Genomic DNA, 14,520 nt, shown 5'->3' with positions numbered 1-14,520 from the left:
TCCCATGGACTGCTAGAAGATCAAACCTATCCATTCTTAAGGAAATCAGCCCTGAGTGCTCCCTGGAAGGACAGATCGTGAAGCTGAGGCTCCAATACTTTGGCCACCTCATGAGAAGAGAAGAATCCTTGGAAAAGACCCTGATGTTGGGAAAGATTGAGGGCACTAGGAGAAGGGGACGACAGAGGACAAGATGGTTGGACAGTGTTCTCGAAGCTACGAACATGAGTTTGACCAAACTGCGGGAGGCAGTGGAAGACAGGAGTGCCTGGCGTGCTCTGGTCCATGGGGTCACGAAGAGTCGGACACGACTAAACGACTAAACAACAACAACAAGGTGCTACTGGAAAGATTTTTTTTATTTTGTTTAGATTTGCCTTTAAGTCACACTGATATCAGCAGAATGAAATATGGACTTAGTCTTTCCCTATTGAAATCAAAAGGATTGTAGTCCCAGTTTATCAGTGCTTCTAATTAATGTACAGTCGTACCTCGGAAGTTGAACAGAATCCATTCTGGAAGTCCGTTTGACTTTCAAAACGTTAGGAAAGCAAGGCATGGCTTCCAATTGGCTGGGGAAAGCTCCTGAAGCCAATCAGAAGCCACATCAGATGTTCGGGTTCCAAAGAATGTTCGCAAACCGGAACACTAACTTCTGGGTTTGCGGCGTTCGGGAGGTAAAGCGTTCTATTCGCAAGGTGTTCGGAATCTAAGGTATGACTGTATACTAGCTTCATTCTAATTATATCAGATACTAGCTATGCCCATTTCCCTAAACTAAAATCTTTCTCCCAAACTACTTCAATTGGCTCTACTTCAAATGGTGGCATTGAAAATTAATGGCGTTCAATTCTGTGCATGGCTACTCGGAAGTAAATATGTATGGAATGGATTGCAACCTTTAACAAGTGCAAATAATTTCAATAGACAATACAACAAACTCCCCTCCTTCTGAATAGTGGGGGGGGGGGGTTGAATGAAAAATAAAATAATGGCAGGGCATGCAGAGGAGGAAAAGAACCAGGGCATTGGGAAGGAAAGGGGTTAAAGGGTGTTGAGCTGAAGGGTAGCTGGGAGAGGTTGCAGAAGGAACGTTGACTGCAAAGAGAAGACAAACATGCCAACCCATGTCCACTTTGCAATGATAATTGAGCATCCCTGCACTCAGGAAAATGAAAGCCTCTCTTCCCAGAGGAAGAAAACGGGAGGACAGATTTCAGCACAGCATTACTGTATATATAAAAAAGACCTGTGACTCTTCTCATCTCTCCCTCCACCCCTGAACACTACTCCTTCCAGTTTGGGTTGGAAGGCTCCACAAGTCAGATAGGTCAACGTGAGTTCACCAAAGCTAAAAAATCAGGTTGTAGAACAGATGTTGATGTCTCATCCGAATGCATGTTTCGTGCTACCCATCACCCAGTATTTTATTGTAGGGTGACTTGGGGGAAATGGAGATAATCAGGTGTGTAAACTCCAAATGTTTTATATAAGGTGTGTGGGTGTTTGTGAACGTGTGTGCTATCTTGACTACTGTACTTGAGTTTTTTAAAAAATAAATGCTAGCTAATGTTTTACTTTAGACTGAGCTTCTGCTCGATAGAAGATCAAGCAAGAGGATTAACGGCCTGACTTTAAAACAATATCAAGGCATGACCCACTAGAACTGACCATACTGGCTGACCCCTGGTCATTTTGGCTGGGGCTGATGTGAGTTGGAATCCAGCCACATCTGAAGGGCTTTACAGACTCATCCCCCAAGTGTTAAATCTATACATGGAGAAAGAAGGCCAAGATTTAAGTAGCATGTGGGATGCTTAACACATGGCATGCAACCAGAAATGACAGGGGCGTAATGGAAAGAGCTGTGGGTAGGAAGAAGAATCCACAGAGATGGCTATATATATATATATATATATATATATATATATATATATATATATATATATATATATATATATACATATATATATACATACATACCGGTATATATATATAGTTCAAGTTCTATTTTTCTTTGTTTTCATAACCTCCCCATACCCACTTATAAAGAATGTCTTCTGGGCTATCATCTGTTGTTTGCTGCTTTTTGCCTGATATCCTACTAAGCAAACTGACAACCAATCTGACTGTGAACGGTGGATGAATGAGGAAGGGCAATTGATAGTGATGGAAATGACATGCCATGGTTGGGCATAGTCTTGCAGGTAGGCACCAATTAACATGACAACAACAGGCCTTCTACAAGTTAACAAGAGACTGGAAAAGAGAATGTGGAAGGCATCCATCAGTTTATACAGCCCTAATATTGCAGCACTCTCCAGTTCTAGTGGGTCACGCCTTGATATCATTTTATAAAGTCATGTGACATGGATAGCCCAATAACATCTACAATGCCTCCCGTGGCCCTGCTTCAATACTATATAATTTTACGGGGGGAGAGAGAGTGTGTGCTTATTGTCTCTGGTCTGTTTGTTCAGCATTTCTCCTGCCTATTGGCTATTGCACAAATTCTTTCTTAGCTGTTTCCATTCCACAGTCCATAGACTGCTACAGAGGAATGCAGACTCCTTCATGCATGCACACCTATTGTCACTTGAGGACTGTATTTGTCAATGAGCCCTCATACATCAAACACAAACAAGAACTTTCATATCATGTCAACATGTCCTCTGGATAGTTCAGTTGGCTAGAGCCTAGTGCTGATAATGCCAAGACTGCCGGTTTGACCCCTGTATGGGACAGCAGCATACAGTATTCCTGCCTTGCCAAGGAGTTGCGCTAGATGATCCAGCTCTACAATTCTATGATGTCTCCTAAATGCAAGGCTTTTTAGTGGCACCAGTACATTTAGCTGCACTTTCTTATGTGCTCCTAAGTGGTGCAGACATGTGTAAATTGGCTTTTTCTTGTCATTTGGTTTATATGCTTTTATCTTTAAAAAGAAAATAAAAAAGCATAGAATAAAAAAATATAATTCCTTGTGTGCCTACCTGCACTCCCCCCCCCCCAATTCACCTGTTATTCCCCGTTGTGGATGGTAATTCGATTTGCCTTTCCTTGATGTGTTGCCGCTCTGCATGATAGGCTCCAGGAGCAAAGATGCCCAAGTAGCATTTGTGGTGATGCTCAGTGATGAGCGGCATGCTTTGATCTGCTGCGACATTTCCTATTTCCTTCCTACCTATTGTCGTTCCATGTCAAACAATGCCAATCACTTCCCCTTGGTGGGCTTTGCTTTTGATTTGCCTTCCTAGCGCACGGAGCCACCCTGTAAATGTAGCCAGTACAGCTGTCTCAGGGTTTGTTCTCTTCGCTCTGAACAAAAGAAGGGGTCAGGGTAAAACGCGGATCCAGATGATTTTAAACGGATCCTCATGAATTCATATGATTTTTTCATTCAAATAAAAAAACAACACCATGATATTGTAGAGTATGTCTTAGTCTGTAGGCAGCACCAAAAAAATCACGCATCCACTGTTTCGTGCGGCCACAATGACACAAAAACGTGGTTAAAAACCACGGATCCTCATGGATCCTCATGATTTCTGCATTGGGCCACCCCGAACTCACTGTCAAATCACATATCATGCCCAGGGGCACAGCCTGCACCACAAAAATCAAGGATCCACAGATTCCTGGCGACACCGTGGCCCAAAAACGTGGTTTTGAAGCACGGATCCTCACGAATCTTCACCTTTTTGCATGGCACCCCCCCAAATTCACCCTCAAATCACATATCATGGCCAGGGGTACAGCCTGCACCACAAAAGTCAAGGATCCACAGCTTCCTGGAAACACCGTGGCCCAAAAACGTGGTTTTGATGCATGGATCCTCACGAATCTTCACCTATTTGCATGGGCCCCCTCCAAATTCACCCTCAAGTCACATATCATGCCCAGGGGTACAGCCTGCACCACAAAAGTCAAGGATCCACAGCTTCCTGGCGACACCGTGGCCCAAAAACGTGGTTTTGAAGCACGGATCCTCACGAATCTTCACCTATTTGCATGGGCCCCCCCAAATTCACCCTCAAGTCACATATCATGCCCAGGGGTACAGCCTGCACCACAAAAATCAAGGATCCACAGCTTCCTGGCGACACCGTGGCCCAAAAACGTGGTTTTGAAGCACGGATCCTCACGGATCCTCACCTATTTGCATGGAGCCCCCCCAAATTCACCCTCAAATCACATATCATGCCCAGGGGTACAGCCTGCACCACAAAAAACAAGGATCCACAGCTTCCTGGAAACACCGTGGCCCAAAAACGTGGTTTTGATGCATGGATCCTCACGAATCTTCACCTATTTGCATGGGCCCCCTCCAAATTCACCCTCAAGTCACATATCATGCCCAGGGGTACAGCCTGCACCACAAAAGTCAAGGATCCACTGCTTCCTGGCGACACCGTGGCCCAAAAACGTGGTTTTGAAGCACGGATCCTTACGGATCCTCGCGAATCTTCACCTATTTGCATGGAGCCCCCCAAATTCACCCTCAAATCACATATCATGCCCAGGGGTACAGCCTGCACCACAAAAATCAAGGATCCACAGCTTCCTGGCGACACCGTGGCCCAAAAACGTGGTTTTGAAGCACGGATCCTCACGGATCCTCACCTATTTGCATGGAGCCCCCCCAAATTCACCCTCAAATCACATATCATGCCATGGGGTACAGCCTGCAGCACAAAAATCAAGGATCCACAGTGTCCTGGCGACACCGTGGCCCAAAAACATAGTTTTGAAGCACGGATCCTCACGAATCTTCACCTTTTTGCATGGGCCCCCTCCAAATTCACCCTCAAATCACATATCATGCCCAGGGGTACAGCCTGCACCACAAAAATCAAGGATCCACAGATTCCTGGCGACACCGTGGCCCAAAAACGTAGTTTTGAAGTACGGATCCTCACGGATCCTCGCGAATCTTCACCTATTTGCATGGAGCCCCCCCAAATTCACCCTCAAATCACATATCATGCCCAGGGGTACAGCCTGCACCACAGAAATCAAGGATCCACAGCTTCCTGGCGACACCGTGGCCCGAAAACGTGGTTTTGAAGCACGGATCCTCACGAATCTTCAACTTTTTGCATGGCACCCCCCCAAATTCACCCTCAAATCACATATCATGCCCAGGGGTACAGCCTGCACTACAAAAATCAAGGATCCACAGCGTCCTGGCGACACCGTGGCCCAAAAACATAGTTTTGAAGCACGGATCCTCACGGATCCTCGCAAATCTTCACCTATTTGCATGGGACCCCCCAAATTCACCCTCAAATCACATATCATGCCCAGGGGTACAGCCTGCACCACAAAAATCAAGGATCCACAGCGTCCTGGCAACACCGTGGCCCAAAAACGTGGTTTTGAAGCACGGATCCTCACGGATCCTCGCGAATCTTCACCTATTTGCATGGGACCCCCCAAATTCACCCTCAAATCACATATCATGCCCAGGGGTACAGCCTGCACCACAAAAATCAAGGATCCACAGCTTCCTGGCGACACCGTGGCCCAAAAACATGGTTTTGAAGCACGGATCCTCACGAATCTTCACCTTTTTGCATGGCACCCCCCAAAATTCACCCTCAAATCACATATCATGGCCAGGGGTACAGCCTGCACCACAAAAATCAAGGATCCACAGCTTCCTGGCGACACCGTGGTCCAAAAACATAGTTTTGAAGCACGGATCCTCACAGATCCTCACGAATCTTCACCTTTTTGCATGCCCCCCCCAAATTGACCCTCAAATCACATATCATGGCCAGGGGTACAGCCTGCACCACAAAAATCAAGGTTCCACAGTGTCCTGGCGACACCGTGGTCCAAAAAAATAGTTTTGATGCATGGATCCTCACGAATCTTCACCTATTTGCATGGGCCCCCTCCAAATTCACCCTCAAATCACATATCATGCCCAGGGGTACAGCCTGCACCACAAAAATCAAGGATCCACAGCTTCCTGGCGACACCGTGGCCGAAAAACGTGGTTTTGAAGCACGGATCCTCACGAATCTTCACCTTTTTGCATGGCACCCCCCAAAATTCACCCTCAAATCACATATCATGGCCAGGGGTACAGCCTGCACCACAAAAATCAAGGATCCACAGTGTCCTGGCGACACCGTGGTCCAAAAACATAGTTTTGAAGCACGGATCCTCACGGATCCTCGCGAATCTTCACCTTTTTGCATGGAGCCCCCCCCAAATTCACCCTCATATCACATATCATGCCCAGGGGTACAGCCTGCACCACAAAAATCAAGGATCCACAGTGTCCTGGCGACACCGTGGCCCAAAAACATAGTTTTGAAGCACGGATCCTCACGGATCCTCGCGAATCTTCACCTTTTTGCATGGAGCCCCCCCCAAATTCACCCTCAAATCACATATCATGCCCAGGGGTACAGCCTGCACCACAAAAATCAAGGATCCACAGTGTCCTGGCGACACCGTGGCCCAAAAACATAGTTTTGAAGCACGGATCCTCACGAATCTTCACCTTTTTGCATGGGCCCCCTCCAAATTCACCCTCAAATCACATATCATGCCATGGGGTACAGCCTGCACCACAAAAATCAAGGATCCACAGTGTCCTGGCGACACCGTGGCCCAAAAATGTGGTTTTGAAGCACGGATCCTCACGGATCCTCGCGAATCTTCACCTATTTGCATGGAGCCCCCCCAAATTCACCCTCAAATCACATATCATGCCCAGGGGTACAGCCTGCACCACAGAAATCAAGGATCCACAGCTTCCTGGCGACACCGTGGCCCGAAAACGTGGTTTTGAAGCACGGATCCTCACGAATCTTCACCTTTTTGCATGGGCCCCCTCCAAATTCACCCTCAAATCACATATCATGCCCAGGGGTACAGCCTGCACCACAAAAATCAAGGATCCACAGCGTCCTGGCAACACCGTGGCCCAAAAACGTGGTTTTGAAGCACGGATCCTCACGGATCCTCGCGAATCTTCACCTATTTGCATGGGACCCCCCCAAATTCACCCTCAAATCACATATCATGCCCAGGGGTACAGCCTGCACCACAAAAATCAAGGATCCACAGCTTCCTGGCGACACCGTGGCCCAAAAACGTGGTTTTGAAGCACGGATCCTCACGGATCCTCGCGAATCTTCACCTATTTGCATGGAGCCCCCCCAAATTCACCCTCAAATCACATATCATGCCCAGGGGTACAGCCTGCACCACAGAAATCAAGGATCCACAGCTTCCTGGCGACACCGTGGCCCGAAAACGTGGTTTTGAAGCACGGATCCTCACGAATCTTCAACTTTTTGCATGGCACCCCCCCAAATTCACCCTCAAATCACATATCATGCCCAGGGGTACAGCCTGCACTACAAAAATCAAGGATCCACAGATTCCTGGCGACACCGTGGCCCAAAAACATAGTTTTGAAGCACGGATCCTCACGGATCCTCGCAAATCTTCACCTATTTGCATGGGACCCCCCAAATTCACCCTCAAATCACATATCATGCCCAGGGGTACAGCCTGCACCACAAAAATCAAGGATCCACAGTGTCCTGGCGACACCGTGGCCCAAAAACATAGTTTTGAAGCACGGATCCTCACGAATCTTCACCTTTTTGCATGGGCCCCCTCCAAATTCACCCTCAAATCACATATCATGCCATGGGGTACAGCCTGCACCACAAAAATCAAGGATCCACAGTGTCCTGGCGACACCGTGGCCCAAAAATGTGGTTTTGAAGCACGGATCCTCACGGATCCTCGCGAATCTTCACCTATTTGCATGGAGCCCCCCCAAATTCACCCTCAAATCACATATCATGCCCAGGGGTACAGCCTGCACCACAGAAATCAAGGATCCACAGCTTCCTGGCGACACCGTGGCCCGAAAACGTGGTTTTGAAGCACGGATCCTCACGAATCTTCACCTTTTTGCATGGGCCCCCTCCAAATTCACCCTCAAATCACATATCATGCCCAGGGGTACAGCCTGCACCACAAAAATCAAGGATCCACAGCGTCCTGGCAACACCGTGGCCCAAAAACGTGGTTTTGAAGCACGGATCCTCACGGATCCTCGCGAATCTTCACCTATTTGCATGGGACCCCCCCAAATTCACCCTCAAATCACATATCATGCCCAGGGGTACAGCCTGCACCACAAAAATCAAGGATCCACAGCTTCCTGGCGACACCGTGGCCCAAAAACGTGGTTTTGAAGCACGGATCCTCACGGATCCTCGCGAATCTTCACCTATTTGCATGGAGCCCCCCCAAATTCACCCTCAAATCACATATCATGCCCAGGGGTACAGCCTGCACCACAGAAATCAAGGATCCACAGCTTCCTGGCGACACCGTGGCCCGAAAACGTGGTTTTGAAGCACGGATCCTCACGAATCTTCAACTTTTTGCATGGCACCCCCCCAAATTCACCCTCAAATCACATATCATGCCCAGGGGTACAGCCTGCACTACAAAAATCAAGGATCCACAGATTCCTGGCGACACCGTGGCCCAAAAACATAGTTTTGAAGCACGGATCCTCACGGATCCTCGCAAATCTTCACCTATTTGCATGGGACCCCCCAAATTCACCCTCAAATCACATATCATGCCCAGGGGTACAGCCTGCACCACAAAAATCAAGGATCCACAGCGTCCTGGCAACACCGTGGCCCAAAAACGTGGTTTTGAAGCACGGATCCTCACGGATCCTCGCGAATCTTCACCTATTTGCATGGGACCCCCCAAATTCACCCTCAAATCACATATCATGCCCAGGGGTACAGCCTGCACCACAAAAATCAAGGATCCACAGCTTCCTGGCGACACCGTGGCCCAAAAACATGGTTTTGAAGCACGGATCCTCACGAATCTTCACCTTTTTGCATGGCACCCCCCCAAATTCACCCTCAAATCACATATCATGCCCAGGGGTACAGCCTGCACTACAAAAATCAAGGATCCACAGATTCCTGGCGACACCGTGGCCCAAAAACATAGTTTTGAAGCACGGATCCTCACGGATCCTCGCAAATCTTCACCTATTTGCATGGGACCCCCCAAATTCACCCTCAAATCACATATCATGCCCAGGGGTACAGCCTGCACCACAAAAATCAAGGATCCACAGCGTCCTGGCAACACCGTGGCCCAAAAACGTGGTTTTGAAGCACGGATCCTCACGGATCCTCGCGAATCTTCACCTATTTGCATGGGACCCCCCAAATTCACCCTCAAATCACATATCATGCCCAGGGGTACAGCCTGCACCACAAAAATCAAGGATCCACAGCTTCCTGGCGACACCGTGGCCCAAAAACATGGTTTTGAAGCACGGATCCTCACGAATCTTCACCTTTTTGCATGGCACCCCCCAAAATTCACCCTCAAATCACATATCATGGCCAGGGGTACAGCCTGCACCACAAAAATCAAGGATCCACAGCTTCCTGGCGACACCGTGGTCCAAAAACATAGTTTTGAAGCACGGATCCTCACAGATCCTCACGAATCTTCACCTTTTTGCATGCCCCCCCCAAATTGACCCTCAAATCACATATCATGGCCAGGGGTACAGCCTGCACCACAAAAATCAAGGTTCCACAGTGTCCTGGCGACACCGTGGTCCAAAAAAATAGTTTTGATGCATGGATCCTCACGAATCTTCACCTATTTGCATGGGCCCCCTCCAAATTCACCCTCAAATCACATATCATGCCCAGGGGTACAGCCTGCACCACAAAAATCAAGGATCCACAGCGTCCTGGCAACACCGTGGCCCAAAAACGTGGTTTTGAAGCACGGATCCTCACGGATCCTCGCGAATCTTCACCTATTTGCATGGGACCCCCCCAAATTCACCCTCAAATCACATATCATGCCCAGGGGTACAGCCTGCACCACAAAAATCAAGGATCCACAGCTTCCTGGCGACACCGTGGCCCAAAAACGTGGTTTTGAAGCACGGATCCTCACGGATCCTCGCGAATCTTCACCTATTTGCATGGAGCCCCCCCAAATTCACCCTCAAATCACATATCATGCCCAGGGGTACAGCCTGCACCACAAAAATCAAGGATCCACAGCGTCCTGGGAACACCGTGGCCCAAAAACCTGGTTTTGAAGCACGGATCCTCACGGATCTTCACCTTTTTGCATGGAGCCGCCACTAACTTACACATCATGCCCAGGGCACAGCCTGCAACACAAAAATCAAGGATCCACAGCTTCCTGGTGATACCAGGGCGCAAAAACATGAACGGCAGAATATGAAAATATTGACAGATCAAGTATGGATGTTGGTGATCTGACACTAAGTAAAAGCGAACCGAAAGAAGTGCCATGGTCAGATCACTACCTGGTGCAACTGGACTTCTCCACGACTCTTCCCCTCTCCAGGGAGGTGGGACCAATTCGGACTTGGGGGTTATGTTTCTGCGGTTTTTAGAAACAGAGGCTGGGCATTTGTGACGGAGCGTACTGGGCGAGTATTTTTGGTACGTCTGCAATGCAGCTAATAATTTGTTCATAGGCAGATAGATTTCTCTGCTATCTTTCTTTCTCACATAGCTGTGTTATCGATAATTAGCCAATTACGGGCTATTAATCTCAACAGCCGATTCCCTGGTGGCCCGCTGGAATGTTGAGTTGACCAGGGCTGTTGACTGTTTGGCTCCGAAGCGCCCTCTACAATTGCATGGAGCCCGGACAGCCCTGTGGTTCTCCATGGATCTGAGGGCAATGAAACAATCGTTGAGACGGCTAGAGCGCCGGTGGCAGATAACTCATTCTGAAGCTGGCCAGACACGGGTTAGAGCTCAATGTCAAGCTTACCAAGTGGCGGTAGCAACGGCGAAGAAGACTTTCTTCACCGCCTCTATTGCATCTGCAGAAAACAGCAGCAGGAGACTTTTTCAGGTGGTTCGCAGTTTAGTGGAGCCACCTGCTCCATCGGGGCCCAGTACGGGCCGCATGATCTCCTGCAACGATTTTGCAAAGTTTTTTTGCAGATAAAGTCGCTCAGATTCGGGAAGAGGTAAAATCCACCGTGGGAGCAGGGCCGGGGCGGGGGAGCGCTGGAGGTCTGTCTGGTCCAGTTGTGTGGGATCAATTCCAATCTGTTACCTCCGAGGATGTGGACAGGCTACTTGGACGAGTGAAACCAGCCACCTGTCTCCTTGATCCTTGCCCATCCTGGCTTATAAAAGCTAGCCGGGAAGGGCTGGGCGATGGGCTACACGGGTTGGTGAATGCTTCTCTCTGTGAGGGAGCATTCCCAGACCCACTGAAAGAGGCGGTTATTAAACCGCTTCTTAAAAAACCATCTTTAGATGCGGCCAATATGGCCAACTATCGCCCAGTCTCGAATCGTCCATTCTTGGGCAAGGTGATTGAGCGAGTGGTTGCTAAACAATTCCAGGCACACCTGGAAGAAGCGGACCATTTGGATCCCTTCCAGTCGGGATTCAGGCCTCATCATGGGACTGAAACTGCCTTGGTCGCACTGGTTGATGATCTCCGGCGGCCTAAGGACAAAGGTGAGAGCTGTTTTCTAGTTCTGCTGGATCTCTCAGTGGCTTTTGACACCATCGACCATAACATCCTTCTGGACCGTCTAGAGGGGTTGGGAGCTGGGGGCACTGTTATACAGTGGTTCTGCTCCTTCCTCCTGGGCCGTGTTCAGAGAGTGGTGGTGGGGGATGAGTGTTCGGACCCCTGGGCTCTCACTTGTGGGGTGCCTAAGGGCTCTGTCCTCTCCCCCATGCTTTTTAATATCTATATGAAGCTGCTGGGATAGATCATCAGGGGGTTTGGGCTGGGTGTTCATCAGTATGCGGATGGTACCCAGCTCTACCTCTCTTTCCAATCAGAACCAGTGAAGGCGGTGAAGGTCCTGTGTGAGTGCCTAGAGGCGGTTGGAGGATGGATGGCGGCTAACAGATTGAGGTTGAATCCTGACAAGACAGAAGTACTGTTTGTGGGGGACAGGAGGCGGGCAGGTGTGGAGGACTCCCTTGTCCTGAATGGGGTAACTGTGCCCCTGAAAGACCAGGGGCGCAGCCTGGGAGTCATTTTGGACTCACAGCTGTCCATGGAGGCACAGGTCAATTCTGTGTCCAGGGCAGCTGTCTATCAGCATCATCTGGTACGCAGGCTGAAACCCTACCTGCCTGCAGACTGTCTCGCCAGAGTGATACATGCTCTAGTTATCTCCTGCTTGGACTACTGCAATGCACTCTACGTGGGGCTACCTTTGAAGGTGACCCAGAAACTACAACTAATCCAGAATGCGGCAGCTAGACTGGTGAGTGGAAGCGGCGGCTGAGACCACGTAACACCGGTCTTGAAAGATCTACATTGGCTCCCTGTACATTTCCGAGCACAATTCAAAGTGTTGATGCTGACCTTTAAAGGCCTAAATGGCCTTGGTTCAGTATACCTGAAGGAGTGTCTCCACCCCCATCGTTCTGCCCGGACACTGAGGTCCAGTACCAAGGGCCTTCTGGCATTTCCCTCGTTGCGAGAAACCAAGTTGCAGGGAACCAGGCAGAGGGCCTTCTCGGGGGTGGTGCCCACCCTGTGGAACGCCCTCCCATCAGATGTCAAAGAGAAAAACAGCTACCAGAAGACATCTGAAGGCAGCCCTGTTTAGCGAGGCTTTTAATGTTTAATTGATTTTTTTATTTCATTTTTCTGTTGGATGCCACCTAGAGTGGCTGGGGAAACCCAGCCTGATAGGCGGGGTATAAATAAAATAATAATAATATTAATAATAATATTTTAAGTACAGTGGTACCTCGCAAGACGAATGCCTCGCGCAACAAAAAACCCGCAAGACGAAAGCGTTTTGCTTTGCACGAGGGACTCACAAGACAACAAGGTTTTCTATGAACGCCGCTTCATCTTGCGAAGCGCAGCCATAGAAAGACGAAGCGGCGGCAAGCAGCAACAACAGGGGAACCAGCTGTAGCGTGGGAAGAAGGCAAAGGAAGATCAGCTGTCAGCATGGGAAGCTGATCTTCCTTTGCCTTTTTTGCCTCGCTACAGCTGTTAAATCACTTATAATGCCCAGGGGCACAGCCAATGTAGGTCTTTCAAGACCGGTGGTACGTGGTCTCAGTGGCCACTCCCAGTCACCAGTTTAGCCAGGGCCGTCTTAAGCATATCCAGCACCGTAGTGCAAAGATCCCTCCAGCCCCCACCCCCTCTGTTTCCCATAGTTGTCGACCCAGCAAGGTCAGGTGGTACCCGGTGTGGATTTTTTTTGTCACACCCCCCATTGAAATTATTAAAATAAGGAAAAATAAGATACTTACAGTTGCAAGTGTTATTTTCTTTTTCTTTTTTTTTACATTGTTAGCATGAGCACTTAAAACCCCCTTTTCCTAAAATCAAGATGCATATATTTTTAAGTTCTACTTATTATGAACATGTAAGAAATGGTGCTTAATTTCTAAAGCGACCTCTTTCGGTTTAAGCGCACCTATACATGCCTCTCCCAAAAGCCGTTCCCTTTAAGCTCAGATGTGCAGAGGCTGGTTGTAGCCGTTCAGCACTCTGCCCATGCACAAAGAAACTCTCATTCCTCATTCCTTCGCATGACCCAGGGTCAAACCCTGACACTGAAAAAAATGGTTCTGGCTGAGTCCTGAAGTCACATTAAATCCCAGTTCAAAGTATTGCCATTTGTCCATAAGAGGTTTTCCTGTACTGGTCCAGTAAAACGCTTCTGCTGCGCTGCACAGACCAGAATCAGTTCTCTTTGCAGAGCATTAAGCACAGCGGCTGGATTCTTGTTGTGGTAAAATGCTTGCAGCTTTGCAGCAGAAACGACCCACGGAAGCCCAACTTTCGAAGACAGTTTTATTGCAAACAGATAACAGAAACATCTCCAGAGCTTTCAGACATGACTGCTCCACACCCCACAAGCAAACAAAACAAACGCTCTATATATACTGAGCATCTTAACAACTTAACAACTTAAATCACATGACCTTGCTAATTTGCCAGCGTCTTAGGTTTAAAGCCCTAACAGTCCAGAGGCGAGCAAGTCCGTTTTGCCTTCCTCTTGATTATCAGCCAATATTTAGTGTATGAATAACTAGTGTATGAATGCCCATTTGGTGATATCCATGTGTAGAGTCGTCTCTTGTGTTGTTGGAAAAGAGTGTTTGTGATGACCAGCCTGTTCTATTGACAGAACTCTATTAGCCTTTGCCCTGCTTCATTTTGAACTCCAAGGCCAAACTTGCCAGTTGTTCCTTTTATCTCTTGATTCCCTACTTTAGCATTCCAATCCCCTGTAATGAGAAGAACATCCTTCTTTGGTGTCATTTCTAGAAGGTGTTGTAAGTCTTCATAGAATTGGTCGATTTCACTTTCTTCAGCACCGGTAGTTGGTGCATAAACTTGGATTACTGTGATATTAAAAGGTCTGCCTTGGAGGGTTCCGGTTTCCGCCTGCAGGAATGGCGGACCTGTTTTCCATCTCTCTGACCT

The sequence above is a fragment of the Zootoca vivipara genome, chromosome 3 (genome assembly GCF_965207765.1).
Source record: "Zootoca vivipara chromosome 3, rZooViv2.hap1.1, whole genome shotgun sequence".
Lineage (NCBI taxonomy): Eukaryota > Metazoa > Chordata > Lepidosauria > Squamata > Lacertidae > Zootoca > Zootoca vivipara.
The sequence above is the reverse complement of the archived record's forward strand: the minus strand, read 5'-3'. Positions refer to the sequence as shown.